The sequence below is a fragment of the Leptinotarsa decemlineata genome, unplaced genomic scaffold, assembly GCF_025532065.1.
Source record: "Leptinotarsa decemlineata unplaced genomic scaffold, Ldec_3_MD MMD2_tig00000010_RagTag_RagTag, whole genome shotgun sequence".
NCBI classification, from domain to species: Eukaryota; Metazoa; Arthropoda; class Insecta; order Coleoptera; family Chrysomelidae; genus Leptinotarsa; species Leptinotarsa decemlineata.
In genome coordinates, this window is record NW_027412538.1 from 855,383 (window position 1) to 868,167 (window position 12,785).

The 12,785-nt window shown below is 34.6% G+C and overlaps 1 protein-coding gene across 1 annotated transcript in view; it reads right to left on the bottom strand.

Annotated features, from left to right (window-relative positions):
• Nucleotides 1–12,785, bottom strand: part of Pkc98E (Protein kinase C) — a 46,202-nt gene that overhangs the window by 32,085 nt on the left and 1,332 nt on the right. The gene's annotated exons all lie outside the window — the stretch shown is intronic.

Sequence of the window (12,785 nt, forward strand, 5' to 3'; positions counted from 1 at the left end):
AATTCCAGCGACATGATTGTGCCAACACATATTGGTTTTCATTTTAACCCCCAACAAACTTATCAAAGCAGAAAGCGGAATTGTCTGACCTGACATTATTATATCCGGTTCGGAGACATTTATCTTCTTGGAGAAAATCGATGCCTGGGTTTTTGTGACATTGAATTGAACCTGGTTACTTTCACCCCAATTTAAAATCACTTCTAGATCCTCATTGAGACATGCAACCTCCTTCTGCTGGTGAAGATGTGCCTCTGTAGCCGATGTCCTGGAATCCAAGTGGAATGACGAGACAACTGTGCTGTTGTCAGCAAAGCAATATATTGGATTCTTGGTTTTTTCCTTTAAGTCCAATTGTAAACAAATAATAAGACAAAAAGTTACATTGGAAATAAATTTTAGGGGTTGCGTTTTCCACCCCTTACAACCATGGGGTAAACCAAATAAATTTCTGGCTAAGTGTCTTTTTGGTAGTACAAAACGTCAGGTTAATTTCAATATTGTAACTTTTTTAGTTCTTGTGAAAAAAATTGTTATAAACATTTTATGTACCCCCTTTAAGGGGGTATCTTAATAAGGGATGCTACAATGAAATTTCTTTATATGAAAGATCCTATCTTTTTTTCGATCTCGACCTCCTTGAATGTTTTACACTTATTTAGTTACACCCTGTATTGAATGGTAAACTTTTTTTGGGCGTTTCATATTTTTTTAGCATTGTGTATTACCAATTTTTATTTAGAATACATAAATGTATATTCTTTATAGCGAATAAGACAAAATTTAAACAAGCAATCAAAATTTTGGAAGAATGTCCATCCATATTGTCCATTAACACGAGCAACTAGTATTAATGAAGTGTTGAAGTTGAAAAAATTAAGGTAAAATCAATAATTTCCAGCCAAGAAGTCCGTTTTTACAAGCTTTTTGAATCAAATCTTGATTCTGAATTTTGAAGCACTTCTCCTCAACCGATGACAATGCATGGCTAAATGATGCCATTATACATCCAACATGGCGGATCACCCAAGATGAGGGACTATTTCTTATACACCGAACGGATATTAAATGAAAGGGTTTGTTGAAAGGAATACGAAAATGAACATGACGTTACTCTAAATCTAACATGGCGGACCGCTCAAGATAGCTTTTTTATGCACCCCATTATGTGCGAGTAACTATATATCGAAGATTTTGAAACTCCCGTCATTTGCGAACACATTTCTACCAGAGTATCAACAGAATAAAAAGGATGTTGGTATATGAGAGCGTCATAAACATACTTTCATAGACGGTATTGAATTTTTTTTTATCGAAATTCAAAAGTAAAAACAATTTTGGGTGTTCAATTAAAAATAATCTATTAATTATTAATGCGAGTGCTCCATATTTTTGTTACTCACCGTATACATTCAACTATAAAACTATGTCATGTACAACATTGAATGTTTAAAATAAATACTACATTTATCACATTTTAACCGACTTAATTATGATTATATACGCCTATGGAACAGCCACTTGAAAATGATTCATTACTTCGCTGCTTGAGTTTCCGAGACATAAAGTGAAATTCGCCAATTTCCTTTTAATATTTTTCTGATGTTATTCAAGTTATCGAAAAAAAAAAAAAAACGTTTTCCGATTTCCACTTTTATACAAAATGCTGTTTACAGATTTCTAATTCGACTATTTGTCTCTGAGGAACCGTCGTCACAATTTTACATTTTTTGGTGCCAAAAATCACCTGGTATATCAGGTGATTACTGAGACCTTAACATTTCTACTCAGATGACGATCGTTTTGATTCCGGAGTGAAATGATGGATGCATGTTTCATCCATTGTCATATATCGACTCAAAAATTCCGGTTTGTCATGTTTAAACATGGTCAAACACTGCTCAGAATCATCAAGACGTTCTTGTTTTTGATCAACAGTGAGCTCGCGCGGCACCCACTTTGAACAGGGCTTCCTTATAGTCAAATGCTCATGCAATATAAAGTCAACACGTTCTTTTGATATATTTTCAATGTCAGCTAACTCACACAACTTCACTTTTCGATCATTCAAAACGATTTTGTGGACTTTTTTATGTTTTCTGGTGTTACTGCATCATTTGGACGTCCACTTCGTTCTGCATCATCGGTTTCTCTACGACCACGTTTGAACTCAGCAAACCAACGTTTGTTTAATTGTTGTTTCTGATGGAGCGGAGTCCTTATAACACTTTTCAAGCCATTGCTTCGCATGAACAGTATTTTATCCCATCAAGAAGCAGTGTAAAATTAAAACACGAAATTGTTTTTGATCCATTGTTTTGAAAATAACAAAAGTAGTGTCACTCTTAGCACAATAACTCACAAACTTATGAGTCGAATATCATGAAATTTCAACAGCTATCATTTGAAGGTAAGTACTAACTAGTGTCCGATCGAAATTGGTTTTTACGACCGAAACCGAATTTCGGCAACGGTCTAAGTTTCGGCCGAAACCGAAACTTCCTTACAAGGATTATGTTTTGAGGGAAAAATAAAGAAAACGTTATTATAATTAGTCAGTCTTTATTTTTTATCTTTAAATCACAACGTTATGCAGTCTTCGACATTTTTACTTATTGATTATCAACATAACAAACCTTTGTTTGAAAAAATATTAATTGCATCTTAAAAATTCTTAAAATAGGTGAGGTGTTCATTTGAGTAGGTGTAGATCCTTCATTTGAATATTATTGATGGTTTTTCAAAAATATTAAACATAAAATTTCTTATATAAGTTGTTACCTAAAATCACAATAGGTACTTAATATTTATGTAATAAACAAAGTAAATCACAAAGTTAGTCTCGAGTCACGACATGATTAGGCACGTAGACGCGGAAAAATGTTCGTAGCTTGTATGAAATTCAACGCGCCGGACATGACCGATCACAGCGCGAGAACTACCGAATGCAGTTTCGGTTGTAGTTTCGGCAGGTTTGCCACCGAGACTAAACCGACACCCTTTTATTGCCGAAACTCGACCGAAACCGACACCCTTTTATTGCCGAAACTCGACCGAAACCGAACTTTCGGTCGGGCACTAGACCTCATTAGGCGAAAACATCGAATGTGTAAGGACTGGCAGAGAACGCATGACCCCCGTAGCAAGGATCAAATGCTGAGACTTGCTGCAGAGGCTGACGAGCGCATAAGGAACAGGAAGTGGAGGGAAAAACTCGAAAGCCTTAACGTCCACGATCACTCTTTGTGGAGGATGGCCAAAAAACTGAATAACCGGTTGAGGCCATGCCGACTATAGAGAACGGTGACGTGCAGGCGGTGACGGACCATCAAAAGGCTCAGTTGTTTGGAGAATACTTTGCCAGTGTCCACCAAATTGGGCCCGACGTCTGTGATGAACACAGAGCCACAACTTGCACTGCAAATAACATCTTGAGCAGACCGATGCCGACGATACCGGAGCCGACATTGTTGAAGTGGATCACGGACGTCGAGGAGGTGATTGCAATCATTAGGTGCCTGGGGAAAAATAAAGTCCCAGGCGTCGATGGGATTGAGGTAGTTCTACTGCGCAGTCTGCCGCGAAAAAGTGTTGTACAACTAGTACATATAGTCAATGCTATAATCAAACACCAACACTACCCAGATTGTCTCAAGCATGCGGAGATAGTGCCCATCCATAAGTCTGGAAAACGGAAAAATCTTATTGATAGCTATCGCCCGATCTCAATACTCAGTGCGGTGGCGAAAGTCATTGATAAAATTCTCTTGAGTAGACTTTTTCGCCTGGAAGATAGAATGAAACTCATTCCCGCGGAGCAGTTCAGGTTCCGGTGAGGTCGGAATACGACTTCTCAAGTGATCCGGGTTGTTCACGGGGTGAAGGAAGCCTTCAATCAGGGGAAGAATACAGTTATGGTTCTGTTGGACATCCAAAAAGCTTTCGATAGAGTTTGGGCTCAATATTGAAGTCTCATCCTGCTGATCCTCCCTTTTCCCTCACCAATCCTTTTCCCCTCCTTCTACCACTCCCGTTTGTGGAAGAGATGTAAAAATTGTAAATATTCTGTACAGTAGACCCTATATTTGTCGAAGAGAAATGTATAATAAAGTATTTTTTATTTTGGTCGGAGACTAGTAATAACTGAAAAAGCGGTGAATGCAATAAGACTAACCCTATCTATGTGTTAGGCCCGAGACTTAGGTCGGTCGGTAGCCGGGTGGTTCGACGTGGGTGCTTTGTTCAGTCAGTCAATCGGCCGATGTGTGAGTCGACGGTTCAAGCCCCAAGGTGAACGCTCGATTTTCACTTGCTATCGTCCAACCCGTGTTAGGAATCACAAGAGGTAAGACCTCGTTAGTCCTTAGCTTCCACAAGTTTCGACTTCTGAGGGTTGTCGTTCGTAGGGGTCCTTCTAGTAAGTTAGCCTCTTTGCGACAATTTTCACTGATGTATCACACATGATTGGAACTTGAGCAACTTTTTCCCAATTAAACCGATTTTGCATCTCTGGCGGATTACGATTTTCCCATGTTGGCCGTCCCTACCTTGAACACTGTGTATGTCGAAAATTCCGTTGCTTCCAAAACCGATCTTCTCAATATTATTTTTCATCCGCGCTTCGTCAAAAATAAATAGTTCAGTTATTTTTTCACTTATAGAATAAAACCGAATCCGTCATCACAACTTCCTGTTTTCGCAGCTTGATTCAAAGTTCCCTTTCGGGTTGCTACGATTCCAGTGAAAATGCTGGTTTCAAGTTGGCGGCAAAAATACGCGTTGGAACAGGACTTTTAGTATATTGCGTCACACATTTGGATTGTGTGCAAAACATTGGAAATATGTTATTTCTGTAAATAATAAACAAAAACGCTGTTTCAAGATACAACCGGCGATTCAAAGATTTTCGTTTACTATCTGATTGCGGGAGTGGAATTTTTCGGAACGAAATATAATCCACGTTCAGTGTCACTATTTTTCGGGTTTGAAGGCCGCAGATTTATGGAGTGGCTAGCTTTTTCAGAGGTTTATACATTCTGAAATAATATCTCCGATGACTTGATATTACGGCTGCGTAAGAAGGGCTCTTCCACACGGGGAGATTCACGTCTCTCGCACCTACACATGAGCGTTTATCACTCCTAACTACCGCCCACTCACAACGGGAGCCTTTTTAATTGATTATTATTATTAACACGCTTTTATTAGCTTCACCTGTATGTATGTTTATTTGTAACTCTCAAGTTCGGGATCTGTATTTGACTGAATTATCGACATTATTGCTTGATCTATTCGCGAGCAGACGGCGCTGTATGTAACCTTCTTGATATAATTCGAATTCACTTTACATGTTTTTCTTCATTAAAAGTATTTTTTTATTAACACGCGCGCCTGCTGCCTCTCCGGAATCGAAAAATATCAACGGTCATTTTTCTAAACAATATAGGGTGTAACTGAATAAGTGTAAAACATTTAAGGAGGTGATTCCTCATCGAAAAAAAAAAGGATATTTCATATAAAGAAACTTTATTGGAGCAAAATAACAATAAGTCCAGTTCGCATTTATGACAATGTATCTCTGCAGTTGTTCCTAAAATAATTTTTTGCTTCGAACTGGTTTATTTTGGGCAAAAAACCCAAGAGACATTTTTTGTTTAGAATGAAACAGGCTATCGGAAATAAATTTTTAAATGGTAAACAAATAATGAGACAAAAAGTTACATTGGAAATAAATTTTAGGGGTTGCGTTTTCCACCCCTTACAACCATGGGGTAAACCAAATATATTTCTGGCTAAGTATCTTTTTGGTAGTACAAAACGTCAGGTCAATTTCAATATTGTAACTTTTTTAGTGCTTGTGAAAAAAATTGTTAAACAAATTTTATGTACCCTCTTTAAGGGGCTGTATCTTAACAAGGGATGCTCCAATGAAATTTCTTTATATGAAAGATCCTATCTTTTTTTCGATGAGGAATCACCTCCATGAATGTTTTACACTTATTTAGTTACACCCTGTATACGGCTGATTGATCCCAAAGTTTAGATAAAATAAATAATAGTTTAAAAAGACTAAAAAATAAGCTTTTATAGCATACGAAACCAAAAAATGAAAAATAAATATAGTTTTAAAAAACTAAAAAACACTCTTTCAAAGAACATCTAACTAAAAAGTTGAAAAAAAATTTTTTAATAAGCTTAAAACAATAACGAACGAAAAATACTAGTATTATTGTAAAAAAAGCGTGGGCGCTTTGTGTCATATTTTTTGTATATCAACCGCCCGTCTCTTTTTTCACAATAATACTGGTATTTTTTGTTTGTTTTAAGGTTATTTAAAAAAAATATTTCAACTTTTTAGTTCGATGTTCTTCGAAAAAGTGTTTTTTAGTGTTTTAAACTATATTTATTTATGATCATTATTTACGAACAGTTCTTTTAAAAAATCAATACCTAGAAGAAGAAAGAAAGCAAAATAACATAAATACTTTGAAGGAGGTACTAATTTTTTTTAGTTACTGTAAATAATGGTCATAAAAAATTCCAAACAGTTCAATGGTGGCGAGCAAGAATATTGCAATAATTTTTATTTCTCACAGAACCTTCTGCAGTATATTTTAATTCATAATTGCATGCAGTCAAGGCTGGCCACGAATTTGAGTGGCGCTCATGCCCTCTGTGAGGAGCTGAATTTATTTTTCCATTCTGGAGACTTTTTTCTATGTTCTTTTATACCTGCTTTAAATGTTCCTCCAGTTTGACCCTTGCAAAACATCTTACACCAAACTCTTGTCTTTTTTATTTTTAATATGCATGCTCAATTAATTTAGTGGTTTATATTTACGCTATATTTACACTTTCATTTTTGGGAAATTGCAAATCTTCAAACTAGGTTGGCCCACATATGAATATAATAGAACAGAAATTTATTCATCACTCAAAATTTCATACATGGAGTAGATACAGATATAAAACTTCATCAGACTAGTCAGAAAAGAACATAAAGCAACTGTGCTTATCTATAGTTACAATGTCTATATACATGTTAGCAGTTAAGTAGACATATGAAAAAGATGCAAGAACGGTGATTAGCTTAAGTTAGTTAAAAGTGTATATATATATATATATATATATATATATATATATATATACAAGTTAAATAAAGTAATTATACAATAATACCTAGAGTTGTAGAAATTCTTCGGTAGAATAAAATGCATTTTTGGTAAGGTAGTCAAATAAAGCACTTTGGAATTCAGTGTTTCCAAATAGCTGAAGTGCTCTATTATAGCAGATGATACCCTGATAACTTGAGGATCCCTGACCAAGAGCCAGTCGAGAGTAGGGTAATCGCAGTTCATTACCATTCCGAGTGTGATGTTTATGTATCATGTTATTTTTTAAGTAGCTTGATTCATGTTTCTTGATATTCATTGTTATAATGAAGATATACAGTGAAGGCAATTTTAAGAGTGCCAGTTCAGTAAAGGTATTTCTACAGGATGCTCTGTGACGTGTTCTACAATGTTTCCCACCGAACGTTGTAGCTATTAGACACGGAAGTCGCGCAGGTCCATCAGCCACGCATTATGGGAACTTTTACCACTAACTTAAAGAAGTGCGCCAAGCCACCATTGGTCCTTAAAATTAATTGGTAATGAAACTTTCGTCTTTTAGAACATCAATTTCATGACAAGCCGTGAAAATTTGTAGGACATTCGTTGTCAGCTACGAAACCAGTAAAGAAAAATCAAATTTCACCTATAGCCGTGAATAAAATAATAGATATTATCGTTCCTTCTTTCCACAGATACAATTTGAATTCTTTATGAATTTTCAATACGTGAAATTAATACCAATTTGAACCATTACAATTGGGAAAATAAGCATGAAATAAAAGTATTCGGCATGTCCTATATTTTGACGCAAAAAACTCCATACCCCACAACCCTTCATATTATTTTGATTGGAAAACTACAACGCCATCCATCACTTGATTAAAAAAATCATATCTTTTGAAAAATTTGCGCTGCTAGGGATATTTTCATATATAAAACGAAAATATTATTTCATTCATGGCTCTAGGTGATGTTCGATTTTTCTTTACTTATTTCGTAGCTGACAACGAATGTCCACAAATACAAAATTTTCATGGCTAACTATGAAATGAATGTTTTTCAAGACAAATTTTCATGACTCGCCATGAATTTTAATGACCAATGGTGGCTTGGCGCACTCCATTCAACAGACATTCCTATGAAATATGTGACAACCTATAATCGAAGAAAGAGGATGACATTTCACCATTTACAAGTAGCTTTTGACCTACAAAATATGGGATACTAGGCATTCAAAAGACGGAGATTATTTGTTAATCACATCCATTAGAAACATTTTTGAAAAGGCGATATTGGCAGAAGAAAAAAAAAGTAATGATCTTTAGATTTATAGTTATTATCATCATTAAATCGGTAAACAATTTGTGATCTATAAAATATGGAACAAACTATAACACAACACAACAAAAAAATATTTTTTGAATGTTTCCTACACTAAATTAGTCAATTTCTACTAATTTTGGGGTGATAAAAACGAAAATAACAATGAAAAATTTTTATTAGCTCTGGTTTTTGAGATACACAGTACTTAATCTTGAAGAGTAGTTAACTATACGTGAAAAGTGAAAGTACATAAAACAATATTGTTATGTTTCTTTTAGAATATTTTAAGTACAAAATTAATAAAAAAAAACATTATTCTTAGTGTTTTGACAAATAAAAGAAGTTTGTACCACCAAATTTCAATTAAGTCCATCCGATTCATTGTAAGATCGCTGTCGTTTAGCTTGTCTTTTATAAAACACTTCTGGAGCATCCCTACACACAGACCAGCAGTAGTCTGCAAGCATTGCTTCATTCCAACGGCCCTGATATCTCTGTTCCATTAAGGCAATGTCTTGATGGAATCTTTCTCCATGTTCGTCACTCACAGCTCCACAGTGTTGTGGGAAGAAATTAAGATGAGAGTGAAGAAAATGAATTTTTAAGGACATGTTGCATCCAAGTTGGTGGTAAGCTTGAAGAAGCTCTTTAACCAATGCTGTGAAGTTATCATCTCTTTTGTTACCTAAAAACCCATGTACAACCCCCTTAAAGGCTTCCCAGGCTCTTTTTTCATTTCCTGTTAAAATCATGTCAAAAGCAGGATCATTTACGATTTCACGGATTTGAGGCCCAATAAAGATGCCTTCCTTGACTTTAGCATCACTCAACCTGGGAAACTTTGCTCTCAAGTACTTAAAAGCTTGTCCTTCCTGGTCCATGGCCTTCACAAAGTTTTTCATTAGTCCCAACTTAATATGTAATGGGGGAAGGAGAACATCCTTAGGATCTACAAGAGGCTCGTAAACTACATTTTTCTCATTAGGGTTTAGGTCTCGTGTAGGCCAGTTCATTTTTTTATAGTGAAATTTTCTATCCCGACTGTCCCACAGACACAAAAAACAACAGTACTTGGTGAACCCTAATTGCATTCCTAGGAGTATAGCAATGACTTTCAGATCACCACAGATGTGCCACTTGTGTTGTTCATATTTGATTGATTGGAGAAGTGTTTTCATATTTATATACGTTTCCTTCATGTGAACTGCATGACCTATAGGAATAGAGGGTAGCTGATTTCCATTATGCAGAAGTACAGCTTTTAAGCTTAGTTTTGAAGAGTCTATAAACAGTCTCCATTCAGATGGAGTGTGATCCAAATTCAAGCAGTCCATCAAACCATTAACATCAGAACAAACTACAAGGTTTTCTTTTTTCTCAAAAAAAGGAAGCAAATCTTTTTGACGCTGTCTGTACTGAGATATTTTCACATCATGTTTTAGAAGATTCCACTGTTGTAGTCATGACCCTAACAGCTCAGCCTTTTCCTTAGACAAGCGAAGATCTCTTATAAGGTCACTCAACTCTGCTTGACTAATTCTGTGCGGATCACTAGACCTATCGCTTACCTCAAAATCAGGGTCATAGGATGTAGAAGGATGGGTTGCTCCTTCGAAACAGTCTTCATCACCTTCCTCTAAAATTTCATAGTTTTGGGGTGGAGAAGGGACTGGCAAATTGTCTGAGTGTGGTACAGGCCGAAGAGCAGATGGGAGATTAGGGTATTTAACCGTTCCTCTTTTCTTCATAGATAAACCTTGCTTAATGGGAGGAGTTAAGCAGAAATAACAGTCGTCTGTATGATTGGTAGGCTCACGCCAAACCATAGGTACTGCAAAAGCCATTGCCCGGTTTTTATTTTTCAGCCACTCTCGCAATATGACGGAACAAGAATTACAACATATATGAGGAGCCCATGATTTATCTTGGTCCCCAACTTTCACACCAAAATAATGTTCATAGGCTGTCTTAACGATAGGTGTCATTTTACGTTTCTGAGCCTTAAATGTTATTTCACCACATATATAGCAAAAGCTATCGACAGAATTCACACACTTTCGAGGCATTTCAGATCAGCACTTAAATTAATTTAAAAATCAACTTCACACGATAATTTCAATAGCAACCACGTGCGTACAATTGACAAACTCACATAGGTTATGTTTACTACTTAAGAACAGCTGATGAGAGGGGTGTTATGTAAACAAACATGTGTACCAACTGTTGGTGATGAAATATTTCATTTGTTGAAAACTCAATATACATATATATAATATAATGATACTATATTTTGAAAACAAGAGCTAATATATAATTTTTATGGTCACTTTCGGTTTTAACACGTGGAAATACATTAAAATCATCTAATTTCAACCCCGAAACAAAAACTTTGTTGTGTTGTGTAATCGAAAAACAAGATCAGTTTCCACAATTTCTATCATTGAAGTTTTCAGAAACGTAGTAAAAAAATAGCAGAAAAGCAAATAAAATGATTAGGTATTGAATTTTCGGTTTTTATTATTAACATTTTTACAAGTGGTTTACGACCTAGAAAATATGGGATAATCGGTATTTGAGAACAGAGATTTTTATTCATATTACCATTACAAACTTTTTGAAAATCACAATAATAGTAGAAGAAACACAAAAATGATCATCCTTAGATTAATGATTATTATTATCATTATTTCAGCAAAAAAATTTAGATCTACAAAATATGTGACAATCTGTAATGGGAAAAAAAGGATCAGTTCTCACCATAAAAGATTTCAGAAAAGGAGTCAATAAAACAGAAACGCAAATACAATGATCCTTAGATTTTTGGTTTTTATTATTATTTCAAGAAGTAGTTAATGACATACTAGATATACTGCACCAATTATTCAAAAGAAAGAAATATTCATCATACTCCTAAGAAATGTTCTCAATAACAAAATAATGGTACCAGAAAGAAAATAATAATAAAAATGTGATTTATGGCCATTAATATCATTTCAACAGGCAATTTATGACCAACAAAATATGAGACAATAGAATAAAATCATTATTTATAAGTAATTGGCAGAATATCAGAAATGCATGAAACATGTCAATACATTTTTTATTATCATTTTGGAACCTTATGTATGACCTACAAAATATTAATTTTCTTCATTCTCAATAGAAAACTTTTCGAAAATGCTTGAAGAAATGCCAAAAACGTAAAAATGTGAACTCAATTAAGATATGTAAAAATAAATTTAAATCTATAACCTGTGTTGTAGGTACATAAGAATGAAACATCCTATATTATTCAATTACTAAAAAGTGTGATAAACCTCCCAGAGGATAATTTTACTGGCCTTAGATACAACCTTGTATTTAAAGTAAACTTAATGCTGCAACTTCATCGCCAAGACCATTTGTATTAATAAGAATGTTTTGTTTTCAAATCGGTCACAGGTGTTGTGTATTTTCATGTGACATCCATCATATAAACAAAATGCATTGTCAGTCATAACCAAGTTGCATTTCAGACACTCCACAATAAAGTTGAAATTGTGGCTACGCCCCTGTTCAGGTTGTTGAAAAAATTCCTTATTTAGTTACTTATTCTTATCTACTGCTTAGAATTTATGGAATAAAAAAAGAGTTTTCTTTGTCTCAAATCAACTGGAATTGCATCTGTCTGTGAATTTTTCACTTATTAACAATGTTTTTTTGGCAAACCTGATTAATGCCATTATAATTGCGGAAACTAATTTCATGCAATAAAAGTCTTGAATTTCTGATATCGGGTGAGTTGCAATAGTCACTCAACAATTATTGATAACAAAAATTTTAACATTTGTGTTCTATTGAGACTTTTACTGGGGTGGTTGTGCTAATTTCATAACAAATTAGCAGAACCTCCAAATTGAAAAAATATATGACGGCATTTACTAACTGGGAGAAAGCCATATTTCTTTTTTTATAATATCGATTTTTTAAAGGAGATACAAATCTGTTTTGGTTTTTTCCTTCATGATTTTTCAAAAAGTTAATATATTAAATATATGTATGACAGTGTTGCCACATGGTGCAAAATATTCTTACAACACAATGTAGATCTGATAGAAAAAATGCATTTGAGTTTCATTAGGAATTTTCCTAGGGTGGCTGTGCTAACTTGACATCAAGTTCACAACAAATTCTAGACAATTATTTTATAATTAAAAACGAATAAACAGTTATTTCTGATTTAACTTTGACTTCTACCGTTTGTGATGGTAATAACCCAAATATTGAATTCCAACAAGAAGCAGAAAATTATTCAATGGTGTAATGCAGAAACCTAAAATGAGCCTAAAATTGATTTACAATTTTGAA